At 42.3% G+C, this 14,699-nt stretch overlaps 1 protein-coding gene across 4 annotated transcripts in view; it reads left to right on the top strand.

Annotated features, from left to right (window-relative positions):
* MAML3 (mastermind like transcriptional coactivator 3) overlaps positions 1 to 14,699 on the top strand; it is a 202,605-nt gene that overhangs the window by 102,623 nt on the left and 85,283 nt on the right. The window lies entirely within an intron of this gene.

The raw sequence follows: 14,699 nt of genomic DNA, 5'->3' as shown, positions 1-14,699 counted from the left end.
CACTGCAAGTGAATCTGTGCATCCCCCACAGACTTCATGCATTACAGGGGACACTTTGTTTCACCACACTCCTCACTATGGCTCACAGAGGGATCTCAGCTCCAACACTTGAGGCACCTCATCCTCCCCCTCCTTTTATTCCACTGACCTTGGTGCTGCCATGTTGTTCTCCCTCTCGTGTTGTGTTCCCTCCCTCCCTTCCCTGGCTAGAAGAAGAATTGTCGACCATGGTGGAAGCTTCTGGCACCTTCTCACAGAAGCCACCCCTGTGCCTCTCCCCTGCTAGCAAAAACCAGGCTGTGCCAAATCAACACACCTTCGAAGAGGAATTCTTTCCTCTCCTTGGTTATCCCAGTTGTCCTGTGGCTGATGCAAAAGGGCAGACAACCCATGCAAACTTGTAGCAAAGTTATAAATCTTCCTAGCTGTAAACGTGTAATATTTTTTGAAATCTCTGAGGCTATGTCTCACCAAGACATTGAATATTCTTTTTAGTCATACTGCGTTTTAGGTGTATTTCATTAAATATCAGAGTCTTAATTTATTTCTGTTTAGGAAAAGAATAAGAAGAAGGGAGCTAGACCTTCCTTAAAGCATGTATTATTGGGCATATCTTTTGTCATGTCAGTCCTGACCTGAATTCTCTGTTAACTGAATAGTTACAATCTCTAAAATCCTTCCTCAGATGGACACTTCTCCATGCCTGTAATAACATGTATCCTTTTTGAAATGAGGCAGCAAGTATTTGAGTGGTGAGTGTTCATGAAAGCTTTACTTACCCCTTTATTTGTTAAATTTCCTTGTGTTAACACATTCTTTCATCCTGTTGTTTTGTTTCTTTACCACTTCTTTGCCACTTTGTCTTTCTGTGCAGAGCAGGTGTTTTCACTCAGCTGCCTACAGCAGTGCTGAAGAATTTTTCAGGGCAGTTGGAGTTAAGATAAGATCCATCAGCAGGCATGAGCAAACCACAGTCCTTTATGTGCATTACCTTGCATTTGTCTATACTGAATTTCACCTGATCAGAGAATATTTTCTCAACATCTATGGAAATTATATAGTTATTGACTGAGGGGAAGAGAGAGGATAGAAATTAAATGGTCACAACATTTGCTGAATATTTGCTAGCAGAGAGGGAGGGCTCTTTTGAAATGAGACCAGTTTCTCACTATCTCATTTCTCTACGCTGTTCTCTCTCTCTCTCTCTCTCTCTCCATATCAAACAACAGGTTTAGGGAAGGTATGCAAGAAATTTCCTTTACTTGTCTTCATTTTCTGAAGACAGGGCAGTGTGAGGTTGGCATTGCAGGAGTTGTGTGCAGGGATTGTTCCAGGGCTTCCATTTACTCAGGAAAGGGAAGGTGGATCCCCTGGATGGGGTGGGGACACTTGTGCCTAAAACTGAGAGCTGTAAGGGTAGAGCTCACAGCAGTAATAAAATCCTTCTGTTCCCTATGCTTAGTGGTGGATGCCTCACCAAGACAAGATTTTGGGAAAATCTTTTCCTGCTTGAAAGAAAATCAGCTAAAAATAACACACAAGTTCTTAGTTCCAATGCAGAGCAAAGTTGTTGTTACCTCCTGCAGACTCGTGCTTGCCTTATGTTAGGAGAGGGCTCTGCTCTGTCACCTCAGGTAAAACTGCCCTGTGCTGGGGCACCCATCCGGGGCAAGGGCTGTGTTTGCTACCACAGAGAATTCTGAATCACATTAAATAAAGAGAAAGTCAGCTGTAACCCACATTGGGTTCAGCTGCCTGCAATTAGGAATATACGGTTTGGAAAGTCTTAACCTGGGTTTTACAAACAGAAAAGCACTACCCAGAAAGTTCAATTCCACTTTCAGTTGTTCAAGCCAAAATTTGTATCTGTTTTCCATCCCAAGCATCAGGAGCTTCACTGTTGTCACTATTGTTTCTTCCCTATGCTGTGGTACATTTATTGTCCAGGAAGCTCTAGGACACATGAAATTTCATTTTCTAAACAGAATTACAGATGGTCTTGTTGAAACTTCATTAATATAGTGGAGTGATACAAGTACATATGTATTTAGGATATGTGTCTGTAAACTTTCTGTACAGCCTGTGGCAAATGCAAACAGAATGTTTCAAATGTGTTTCTATCTTTAAAGACCAAACACACCAGCTGAGCCATCCACAGCTTCCATTGCCATCCAAGCCCCAAACCCTGCATGCTAAAGCAATCAGGGTGAACCAGTTAGCTGAAGATTTGGCACATGAATTATGATTTATATAAATTACTCTTAAACAAAACTCTGATTATTCTTTAAAGAAAATTTCTCTTATTTCATACCATCTGTTCATGTGTTTGATATGACACCAAAAGGTGATAAAGCACGGTTTTAAGAGCATCTTTCTTGAACGTGAGCTTTTGTTCCTCCTCATGCTTCTCCCTGAGCACCCATCTGCTCTGGGCTTGTAAATGGCACACATCACTTTGCAGGCAAGTTCAGCCATGGAAAAGTGCCCGTGGCTGCTGCTGGGATCAGGGTCACATGTGCAGAAAGGAAGGCTGATCTTGGCCTCTCTCCATGGAAAAGACTATCTTGTCAGAGCCCCATGGGTTTCATCTGTGCCCTCAACTCTGACACTGAGCTTCCAAGGCTTTGGGGAAAACTAAAACATGGTTAATGTCTGTGTTAGTTTGCCAGAACACCTGCTGCTGCACCATTTCACTGTGGTGTGTACTGGGCTGGGTGAGTTTTGGGAAGCAGAACAGTGATGAAAATGGTGCAGTGTAATGCTTTCATTACTCACCTGGTCTGCTTTTCCTTTATCCGTACTGATTTAACTTTTGTCACAGAATCACTAAGGTTTGAACAGATCTCTAAGATCATTGACTCTAATTGGTAACATAGCACTGCTGTGTTCATTGCTAAACTGTGTCCCTAAGTGCACACTCCACCCCCCTCATGTACTGCTGTGTAATCTTGTTATATTTAAAAAACACTCCTTGAGCATATATGTCCAGGGACTTGTTTACATGGCATTAAAGTGGTTTTCTGCTTGTAAAGTTACACCTGCCTGTGGCCTGTTGAGAATGGGTGTTCAGAGCTTCTCTTCACCAGGGAAAGATGAAGCGTGTTCACTGCTGGATGGCAATTTAAAGAGAAATCACTCAGGTGGTGTAACTGCAATACCCAAATCGTGGCTGAGTTTCTCCTCCTGGGGTCCTGTTGCAACTTTGATATCCAGACTCTGCTAAAGGTTTTGAAGGCAGAAAGCCTGCCAGGAAGAATAGTGGCAGAAAGCAGGGAAGATCAAGATATCAAAGGGAGTGGTACTGACAGAGCAGAACTCTGCAGTGATGAGGCTCCTATGGATCTTTTCCTTTCTCTTCCCAGGGTTCAAGAGCTCTCTCCCCCAGTAGAAATTTAAATGGGAAGCAGTGGGCATTAATACTTTGCACTCATCAAGAATGGCCCACCAGAGCCCAGGGAAGGAAGGGAGAGAGAGCGAGCTGTAATTTACTTCTTTTCTTGCTGGCTTCAATGAACTTGGCTCACCATGGGTCCCTCTCTTGCTCTTGTAGAACACATCTGAGTTCGGTGCAGCATAAATGTGATTAATTTCTGATCTGTTGAAGAGCACAGAGTGGTGCTGTCTTGCTCTTGGGCTTGCTCAGATATACACTTCATGTATCGCTTACCTACCACGCAGGGTGGTTATGAGGATTAATTAGTTAATGTTTGTACAGCACTTTGAAAATGTAATGCACTATTAGGCTTTAGTCTCTGCTTGATGCATGAGTAGAACACCCATTAATCTAATAGAAGTTGCATGCATTCCTCAAGCAGGGAATACATAAATGCTGAATATAATTTTAATTATTATTGTATTTTGCAATATTCCTTGCTCATGGTTTTGTAATTTAGCTTAACTTTTTTTAATATATAGCTTGCAGAAATACACAAATGTTCTTAATTTTTAATCTTGCTTTCAAGAACTCCTTCAGCCTGAAATAAGCAATCATCCTTTGTTCCTCCTGTTTCATTGTTTTCTTCCCTCATTCTGTGCATGGTCTGACCAGAGGTAGGTCTGTCTCTGTGCTCTGCAATTGGCAGAGGTATCTTGCTAGCTAAGGAAGCAGACTCATAACACCTCACACAAATAGTATTTGATTACTGCTAATTACAGTGCTGTCACATAGACAGGGGAAAGAACGGCGGCTGGCTTTGTCAAAGAGCAGTGAAATAACCTGCTGTCTGTCTACTGACTTAATGGCTTTAATTGCCAGTGCATAATCAAGATCTGGTGAATTTGTTTGAACATATCAGCAGGCACCAAATATTTCAATTAGGATCAAGTTGTATAACTAGTGTTGCTTTAGCTAGAGCAGGATTCTGGTAAATTCAGGTTTTTGAGGTTCACAAAAGGGTACTTGGCAAGAGCCAGCAAGCAAACAGACAGATGGGTTGTTTCTTCTTTTTTCAGACTTTGAGTAACCTTCCCCTCTGATGCTACTGGACCCCTGTAGGTGGTTCCCGTTTATTTTCTTTCTCAGGATAATGTCTCCCAGAAGAGTTCATGCACTGTAGGCTTTCTACTGTGAATGAGGTCTGGGCTGTGGTGGGCCACTGGGACAACTGCTTTGGCCTGGAGCAGAGTCCGTCCCAAACTCTTGAGGAAGGCTTGCTGCAGCAGTGAGAATGGTAGTTTAATAGCCCTAAAGAAAATCATAGAACTGTACAATAGCCTGAACTGGAAGGGAACCCACAAGGATCAAGTCTAATTCCTAGCCTTGGACAGGACAACCAAAAGAATCATGTGCCTGAGAGCATTGTCCAAAAAAAAAAAAAAAAGGAAAAGCTGTGGCCTGGCACACCAAAGGTGGTCCACTTCTTCCATGTAAATGTTGATAGAATTTTTATTCCCTTTTGGCACTCATCCTCTTGCCAGAACAGTCTTTTTCAAGAAATCAATCCCTTTCCTATAGCCAGTGGATGATACAGGAGTTTTAAATAAATGTTTGAATTATGTTCAGCTTTCATTGATGGTTTTGTCCCGAACTGTCAGAAGCGCTTTATTTTTGTCAAAGCCTCAATCAAAGGTTTTCGTTCTATCTTTGAAGGATCCTTCCTTCAGGGATTCACGCCCATTCAACCAGATCATTAGCAGCTTCTTAAGAACAGGTCCTTGTGATAAAATCTGCAAGGCCATGAGCTGGACTTGCCTTTGCTCTTTCATTAAAGGGCTGAAACAGGAACCTTCCACTTCTCTGAATCGGCTTTGAGCCCTGGATGCTGTAGACTGTCCTTACCTGTCCTGTTCATGTTTAATCCCGACGTTTGAAAAGACCCACCTGGTTCAAGTTATGCCTGTATACCTCATCAGTTTTCATTTTGCTACATAGTTGAATTTTCTGGTTTATTTGTGTGGTTCCTATGGCTGGTTGCTTGGTAGGTATTAGGCTGGATTGGTGGGTGGATTTTCTTGGCACGGAGAACTCTCACATAAATGAACTTGTTAGTTTTGGTGCCTAAAAATTCATGTCTTGACACCAGCAGAAATGACCTTTGCTTGTCTATTTGTTGTTATCTTATCTGTGGTACTCTTTTAGCTTCATCCACACACACTAAGCGCAGCTTTGTAGCTGTGACCTGTCTTCTCCCTGCCTCATAAGCCATGTCATTTTAGGGATCATGCTCAGCAGGCATGCACTCAAAAGCTGGCATGCAGAAAATCACAAGTTCTTTCTGTTTGCTCTGCAGGACCTTTAGAAAGTTGTACCCACCCCCTGCTTAGGGCTGGCAAAGCTGGAGTCGTTCTTGCGTGTGTTTAGTGCTCCACAACTGTCTAGATCAGACCTGGAGCTTGTGCTCTAACAACAACCCCGAAATGCAGAGATGAGGAATGACAGACAGATTTACGTTTGCAGAAAGGCAGAAAATTAAGCCAGAGTTTCCTTCCTTTTTTTTTTTTTTTTTTTTTTTTTTTTTTAGCATTGAAGAGAAGAAGCCTAGACCACTAAATGCTGCTACCAGTTTTGCTTCTTTTGGATATGAGTGTGTACGTGCTTCAGTAAATTTACAGTATTGTAATGGGTTCTGTATTTTAAAGGTGATATTGTAGTAATATTAGGGTAGGGCAGAGATGCTGAGCAAGGTCAGTGGGCTTGCACACTGATGAAGTTAAAGAGTAGGAGGAATGATGAGGGCTCGTGAGAGTACATACTTTGTGCTTGCTATCCTGAATCTAAATTTAGCTGAATTCAGAAAACTTGAATCACAAAGAAACCTGAATTTTTTAAAAAATCAGATATTCTTTAAATTTCTTTCTTTTTTTTTTCCTTTTTTTTTTCTTTCTTTCCCCGATACTCAATTTCATTGTCCAGCTTAAATCACTTAAGTATCAGTCACACAGTTGCGCTGTTCTCAATTATATCATACAGAACTAAATTACATAATGTGATAATGGACTTTCCATCTTTGCCAATGCAGATGTTGGGATAGCAGCTGCCTAACCCTTGCACGTATGAGCCCCACTGTGATGGACAAGGAACAGTCAGTGATCCCTATTCAGAAGCAGAAAAATACCAAAAGAAAACAGAGGTTTCACACTTTGTTCTTTTGCTAGTGTGCTTTCCATTTTCTGTGTTTACTAATACGGTGTCATGTAGATACCCCAGTATAAGAACTTCCATGTGATGAGGTTCATTTTCTGCTAGATGAGTATCTGCCCTTTGGAGGATGTTTCTTTCTCTGTTGGTTTTCATTCCACTGGTTGACTGTAAGCATCAGTGTTCTTAAAAATGCAGGCCAGATGCTTGGAAAGGGTAAAGCCACACAGCAAAGCAGCTGCTTCTGCTTTTGCCACCTGAGACCCCCTTGTTACCTCTTTTTTCATCTACCCTTTATGCATTTTGTAGCTCTGAGCAAATTTTGTTAATATTATTGTTGGCGGTTATATCTTCATTAGTTTCTGTCTCGCCTATAAATGCTACCAGAATTCCTGCCTTGTTTATTTGTATTCAAGAGCTGTAAGCTTTGGTAATTTTTCAAGTTGTCATCTCACACTTCCAAAATCACCAGATTTCTTTCACTTGAGAAAGTGAAGTCTTTGAAGTGTCTTTTACTTCCTGCAAAGAGGTTACATCCAGCTTTTTAAAAAACTTAAAAGTCCTGTTTCCTCCTAATTATTCTCCCCAGTAAGAATTAGTCTGTGCTGGTGCAGGATGTGTGTCTTGGGGAGCTCTGCTAGGTAGTGGTGGAGTCAGAAGCTCTGCTCTCAGTCTGTGTCCTCTTTAATCTTAATGAGGTGTAGGGATTGTGGAGAGCAGATGTGTGAAATCCTGAAGGTTTTTACATTGCCTTTTAAATTCAGTCAAAAATAGTACTGCTGAAATGCTCCTGCCATAAAGAATTGTTGGGGATGCTTGGGTGGTGAGAGAGGTAGCAGAGAGTTTGCAACAAGTGAGGTGGAACAGAGCAGGGACAGGCACTACCAAGGTCAGATTCTTCAGTGTTCGCTCCGCTGTTTTGATTATTTTTGTAATTCTCATTTTATTTTTGCTGATGAAATTTCTTGTTGGATGCCCTTCCATGGAAAACTTAGTAATTTTCCCACATAGTTAATATTCAGATATAAAAAAACCTATTACAGTCTAAATGATGAATAGATGCTAATTTATACATATATACATATACTCAGAATGCCTAATTAATGATCTTCTCTGTCAGTCACGGATATGCAAATGATTATATTTTGCGAGTCTTATCATAATTGTGTTGCCCTGCTGGCTTCAGTTTGGGGGAATGTTTTTGCTGCAGTTTAGGAAGGGATGAGAAAGAGACTGAGCAGCAAAGCAGTACAGAACACAACTGCCGTGCTGATCAGTCAAAACCAGGTAGATCCTGGCTGTTTTCTTGGGTGCCAGAGGCATTTCTGGAGCAGGAACTGAGTTAGAGATCTGAGTAGCTCTCTGGAGAACTCACCTATCCCTGTCCACCCCAAAGTGGGCTGAATTTACTCTGCCTTACTGGACTGGTGCCTGAAGTAATGCTGGGAGCAGTTCTCATTTTGCTTTCTCTTTGCCATTGATGCTGATGTTCCTCAAAAAGTATAAGATTCACAGTATATTTTAATAGAATTTGTGGATATGTTTTGCTACATAGATAATTCTGCTCTCTGTAATTATGGAGGACATCAATAAAAATAATTATTTGCTCCTCTGATATATACCTGCACAGAAGTTGCTCTAAATCTGCAAGTCCTGAGACTGGGACAAAGGAAAATGGACAATGTTAGTCATTGTTATGTCTGTCTTTTTGATATCTTGGACTGAATACAGCTGTGAGGGTGGAAAAATCTAATCCTGAAAAATTTCTTACAATTCCTGGCTTTGGAAAATATATATTTTTAAAAAATGCATGAACACAAGCTTGTTTCTAACCCTCCAGCTCTTGTGTCAGGTGCTGTATGGGCTGAGTGTTTGCTGGGGGCAACTGTTTTATCAGATCCCAGGTACTTTTTCAAGGCCTCCCTTTGTCCCCTTAATTCCATGATGGAATTTGTATTGTTTCACCTGAAGCTGTATCTGTAAGCTGAGTTCTGGTTGTGCCACAGCCAGGAGAAGACAGGCTGGATGTTCCTTTGAGGGAACTCAGCTCTTTGCTGCAGTGAGGAGAGTTCATGGTTGTGCTCTCAGGACAGCTCTTACATCACCGCTGGGGTTGGTGACCATTGTGACACAGGGATCCAATTTTTCTCCATGCTAGCCAGGTTACCTTGGTCCTTACTGCTGCAGGATTGCAGAGCTGGAGTCTGTGCCTCCTGACATTTCTGCTTCTGCTTCTCCTCTTTGCCTGCTTGCATTGGCTTTGTGGTCACTTTCAGCCATGTCAGCACATTGGAAATTGCTGACAGTAAACACCAAAGGCATGCATGCATGCTACTGAAAAAAAGAAACAACCACAAGGAAAACAGCCTTGGGTACACAGTGGATTTGCTCACTGTTAAATGTTCACAGCTTCCACACACAGCCTGGAGCCTCTTACTGAATACAGGGCTTGGAATTTTGTTTTTAAAGGACATCGATACAGGCTGTGACACTGCTCGCTTTTCCATGTGACTTCTGGTATATGCAGTAGGAGAGAGATTCATCCTGCATAGGCTGGACAGAACAGCAGAAGTATTAAGATTTCCAAGAAGAGCAGCAGCCACAGGCACGTGGGATCCAGGGTTTGGTGTCAGGAAATTTGGCCATCCATCCACAGGACAGCCTGGGATGTCCCAGGAGCACACAGGTCTGGTGCTCTCTGCTGTCACTGTCATGCCCACCTTCAGGAAGGTCAATGATACAGTGTGCAGATCAGCATTAAATGCCACTGCAGCAGGCTTGAATTTTGCACAGATTAACTGCTGGAAAAGGTAAATCCTTGGGCTCATCTGGAGAAACATGCTTCTCTTGTAAGTCCCTGAGCACATCCCAATATTGGGAGCATGTCCACGGTGTCCCCATGTTCCCGCAGCTCTCCTGTAGTTTCAGCATGGTTACCCATGGGGGATGGAGCTGAGGAGCTGGGTTCTGCTTCTGCCAGGCCTGCTTAGCTGCTGCACAGGCCCAGGGAACTGGCCACAAAGCCCAGAGCCCAGCTTTGAGCTGAGTTTTGCCAGCAGCTGGGCTCAGCTTACAGAGTGCAGAGAGGAGCAGGCTGGACTCAATCAAAAATGGATTTTTGCTGGGAGCATGTTGCTATTTTTATAGTTAACCCCAGCTGCTTTGGAGGCAGTGCAGTTGTAGCGCACACCTTCTTGGAAACACTCATCCTGCCTGGTGCTGTCAAAGCTCAGGGCTGTGTCCATCTCCTCAGAGGCTTCACCAGCAGCCACTCACCCACCCACAAGAAATTCAACAACATCGAGGGAGACCCCAGAGCTTCCTTCCTCCTTCCTTTGCACCAGAAATGGCACAGGATGCAGATGAGAAGAGCTGCAAGCTGGACCAGAAACAGACAGATAAAACACAGGCTAGAGTCCATTTCTAAAGAGTTGAGATAGTTTATTTGTGGAAATGATTAATTATTCTGCCATCAGGTGATGCAGTTAGGATTTGGAGCTGATCTATATTAATGAAAGGAATGAGAGAGAGGTGTCTTTACAAACAAACTGTGGGCCTGCTGGTAGATAAACCCAGATACTGATAGGTGGAGAAAGCAACAGGAGGAACCATAAATTCCATAGGAATTCCACTAATTGACACAGACTGTTGCTCTTCCAAGGCCGTGCTAAATTCCTGGACTTGGAGAAAAAGAGCAGAGACACAAAGAAAAAAGGGAGGGGGGAACGCACATTAGAAAGGGATCTCTATTAGGAAATTCAGGAATTCTGTACCTCTCAAGTACCTCAGCCAATGGGGAAAGAGAGAGAGAAATGTGGCTGGGAAATTAGGATAAAAAGGAGGCTGCATCCTCCAGCAGTTTGAGAGACCTCAGGGTGATGCCCCATGGCCTCTCCTTTTGTTCCAATAAAGTTACAGGACTCCAGTGTTTCCTTTTTGGACATAAACTTCTGACATCAAGAGTATCTAATGAAGAATATAGTTTCCAAACTCATTTTACATTTGGTGTGGTCTCATTCATGCCTGTCAGCCATGCTGCATTTCAGTGTGAGCTAGTCCAAGCTGCCTTAATAAATCCCTGCTTTAGACTGAATTACAGAAAGACAATCCAAAGCTGATGGAGTCCTTACTGCCTTCCCAGCTCAGGGTAAAAAGCCATGAGAAGCAGCTGCTGGAAGCTGAGTAAAGAGATCAATATTAGGGGGAAACTCAGGGGTTTGGGGGATTTGTCTTTGTGCTGTGTGTGCTGCTGCCTGCTTGAGCCTCAGGCCTGGCAGAGGCTGCTCCTGCTGCCTGTGAGCAGGCAAGGAGTAAAGCAACCAAAATTACTGACACCAAAGACTGCGTTAAATCCCTGCTGTAAAGTTCCCTGCACTGGAACCCCAAACACTCCTTCAAGAATTCCTGGGAGGAGGCTGGCACATCCTGGCTAATTTTGTAAATCTTGCATTAGAAATGGGGTTGTACTTCGGAGAGCTTTCTGCTATATTTAGAATGAAACTCCATGCTCCCGCTGTCAGGATGGGAGCTTAATTACAGTGCGCTGCAAACTTTGCTTTTGTGAAGGATATTTTTCTGCACTGCTTGCTTCAGAAAGCACAGTTTTGCTGCTATTTTTATAATGCTTTTGCAACAGCAGCAGGAGTTTAAATGGGTTAGGTGAAACGAGAAGGATTCTCTGACAAAACCAGCAATAGTATCTGTGTGGTTCCCAGCGTGGAACTTCTCACCAGATGAAATTAATCAGTGTCAGGAGGAAGTTGTCATCGGTTGCTGTTGCCTTTTTTTCCTTCTTTTTTACTTTTTTCCCCCCTTCCTGCAAGTTGCAATTGGCTTTTTTTATTTAAATTTTTTTATCTAAATTATCTGCTCGTATTTTTAATATGGATCCATATTTGCTGCTTATGAGGGGGTAGCTGCTAGGGGATTGCAATAGAAAAATAGAACTGGTAAGTTTAGCAAGTTTTACATCCAAAACCAATGAAAAGGTGCACATGATTTAGCCTCCCTGCCTCATGAGGTAGCTGATAGTATTTTCTTCCAAGAATTGCCTAGCTCTAAGGAGCCTTTTGCCCTTATCATGGAATTGGGATGCATTTTGCAGAGCCAGCCTGCTTTGCTGCAGGAGTGGTGTTGTGTGCTGTGGTGCTGATCGAGAGCTCTTGGGGTGGGTGGTGGACATGAACAGCAAAGGATCTCAAAGCTGCAGAGAAAAATGTTGAGAAAACAGAAAACAAGGAAGGTTCAGGGAAAATGGGGACTGGGTGATCTGTGTTTGTTTTTTCTTGAGGACTCTTTCCCTCATTCAGAGTTGTTGTTATCTGTCTCCTTCAGCTGTGTGTGCATGCAAGGTAACTTGTGGTGGGAAAGAGTTTTAGTTTAAGCACCATAAAAACTTCACCTCTCCCCACACAGTGCTGGGAGTCATAAATGTTTCCTACTGGGACAGCACAACTTGCACAATCCTGCCTGTTGCTGAGGGTGAGGATTACAGCCTAAATTACATTGGCACCTCCCAGAAAGTTCTCAAATGTGATGCAGGACTGAGCTCTCTTAGAGTTACTCCATGAAATCTGCATTGCTGCATTACCATTCTACTGCAGGAGAAGGATTTGGTGGTTTGCACCCATCAGGTGCTGGAGGAGTTAAAGCAGGGCCAAGGGGTGCTGACCTGTCTGGGCAAACAAAGGAATTTGAAAGTCCAAATTCAGTCTGCACCTAGGAAAAGATTTGCCAAAGAAACAAATTCAAAGTGAGCAGCATCTGCCCACCTATTTAAGAAAGTATTTTAACACTGATTAAAGCTGTCATAAAGTGGGAAAATCCCCATTTTTTAATGGTAGCAGGGAAGTTTTCTAGAAAATATTTAATTTGTAACATGTTACACTAAAAAGTAAATATGACACAACCTGCTGGAAAAAGCATTATTTTCGCTTCCACGAATAGTAATGTAAATGTTAAATTTGCTTTTATTTCCCCTCCTTGGTTTTTAAAAGGAAAATAAAATAATTGGCCAGATGTCTTTGAGATTTGATGATAGATTACACAGTACAGAAGCTTGACACCTGCTAGAAAGTATTCTTTCTGCAAAAGCTTTTATAATGTAACGATCTAAATTCATCTATCTAGGGTAAACTCTTTTCCATTCCCATGGGACTCTCACATGGTGTAAGGATTCCACTGAGACTTCTCACCCAATGAGCAGAAAATTTATGCAGGTGCCTTTTGCAAAATCCCAAAAGAGAGAGACTCTAGTTGGAAATAATAATAATTGAAAACATTTTTAATTTAGCCAGAGCCAAAGATATTCTCAAAGACATTCCAGAAACTTGCTAGAAAATTACAATAATAAAATTTACAATAATAAACAAGCCCAAAGGCTGGGCTTGGGTTAAATAATTCAGGATCAGGACGGGGTATTTTGCCTGTGTGCTGTGTTTCTTGGCCTTAAGGATATCGTGGCTGCCCTCCTGTGAGAGGGATGCTCATTTTATAGAAAGGATGAAAAGCTTCCTCACTTTTTGAAATACTGGAGGTCCCTCAGTTTCTAGAAACTCGCCTGAGTAAAGCTGCTGTCCCAAAGTTGAACAAATAAACCTCACTTGTCCCTGCTTCCCCTGTGATTTGGGGCTCTTGGCTTGAGCATTACTTGGCACTGAGAAGAAAAGAATTTGTTGAGGTGAATTTATTAATTATCGGCCATATTTTGACATTCCAATTCTTTGCTTATCTATTCTAAGACAATGTAAAAACAAAGCCAAGAACTTTATAATTCTGGTTTTCTTTATTGACAGTGTGCTAGAATAAAGTGGTATCATCTGGGAAAGTACAATGAATATTTTGCCTAGAACAACTCTGATGTGCTTATGTTTCTTTAAACATAATCTAAGATGTTAAAATCCTTTCTGTCGGTGAGATCTAGGCATTAGTTTTTACACAATTCTTGCTGCAGTTAGGAATTACATAACAATCTGATTGTTATAGATAAAAATAATAAACTAGTAAGGATTAACAGAATATTTGTCTAGAAAAAAGGAGACTGGCTGTCCTGTCTTCCTGTGGAATGTGTAAAGAAAAGCTCTTCCACAGAGACCAAAGCTTTTGGAGAAGAAGGGATTGAAGTGGTTGATTTAATGTAGAAAATGTAGATTTCATAGAAGAAATGTTTTGACTAATGCCTTCCCCAGGTCATTAAGTAAATGATAAAGCAGAGTTTCTTTGCTATAGGCTGTTCTATTTCCATGAAGGCACGTCTGTGTATTTGACTGCAATTTGCTGAGAAATAACTGACTGACTGAGGGCTTCATACACAGAATATTTTAACTTCCTGTTGGTCTCTCTCAATCCCATCTCTTCTCTTTAAAGGTCCTGTAACAAGTCTGCATTAGAGGTAGTTTCAAGTGAGGATGCTGTGATTTTATTTTTAATCTCCTAGCCAAGGTATCAGTGTTCTCCTTTAAGGAGAGCTGTATTAATGCCATTCATTCTCTCTTTAATGTATTGCTATTCATTACAAGGGTACTGCTGGCACCTCAGGGATGGTCAAGAGCAAAACAGACACCCTGAGACCTTCTGTTCTCCAGCCCCCCTGAGAAGTGTGGATGGGTGGAAAGGAGGAGCAGGGAAGCACTGGAGAGAATGTTGCTCTGCCTGCCTCCTTCCTCCTAAAAATGGTAGTGCTGGAAACTTCAGTCTGGGGTGTTTTTTCATCTGAGACAAAAATTATGGCAGGTCTGGCTTAAAAGTGGCTTTCTGTCATCTCCTCTGCCCAGAGCCAGTGCAGTGCCAGGCAGGCTCTGGTTCCACAGCACACTCGTCATGGACCTCGGGAAGCTGAAAGGCCCAGAGGGTCAAGAGCCACCTGTCACTAAATAAATTTATCAGACACAAAGTTTGATTGGGTAAATTAGATCAGGTAAATATTTAGCTGTCCAGCCTGTAAACAGCATGGAGTGTATAAAAACTAATATATGATGGGATAAGCCACGAATAGCTGGCTTATAACACAAGGGGCCTGGTTCTAGCAGATCCAAGGCTTCAGCACTGTGTGTGGCTTGCAAAATCTGCCAGCTTCCTGTCCTGAGGTCATTCTGCCCAGCAAGGAGCAGGAAGGCAGAAGCTG

This window comes from Prinia subflava, chromosome 18 (assembly GCF_021018805.1).
Source record: "Prinia subflava isolate CZ2003 ecotype Zambia chromosome 18, Cam_Psub_1.2, whole genome shotgun sequence".
In the NCBI taxonomy this organism is placed as follows: Eukaryota; Metazoa; Chordata; class Aves; order Passeriformes; family Cisticolidae; genus Prinia; species Prinia subflava.
This window is presented reverse-complemented; position numbering and strand designations above follow the sequence as displayed.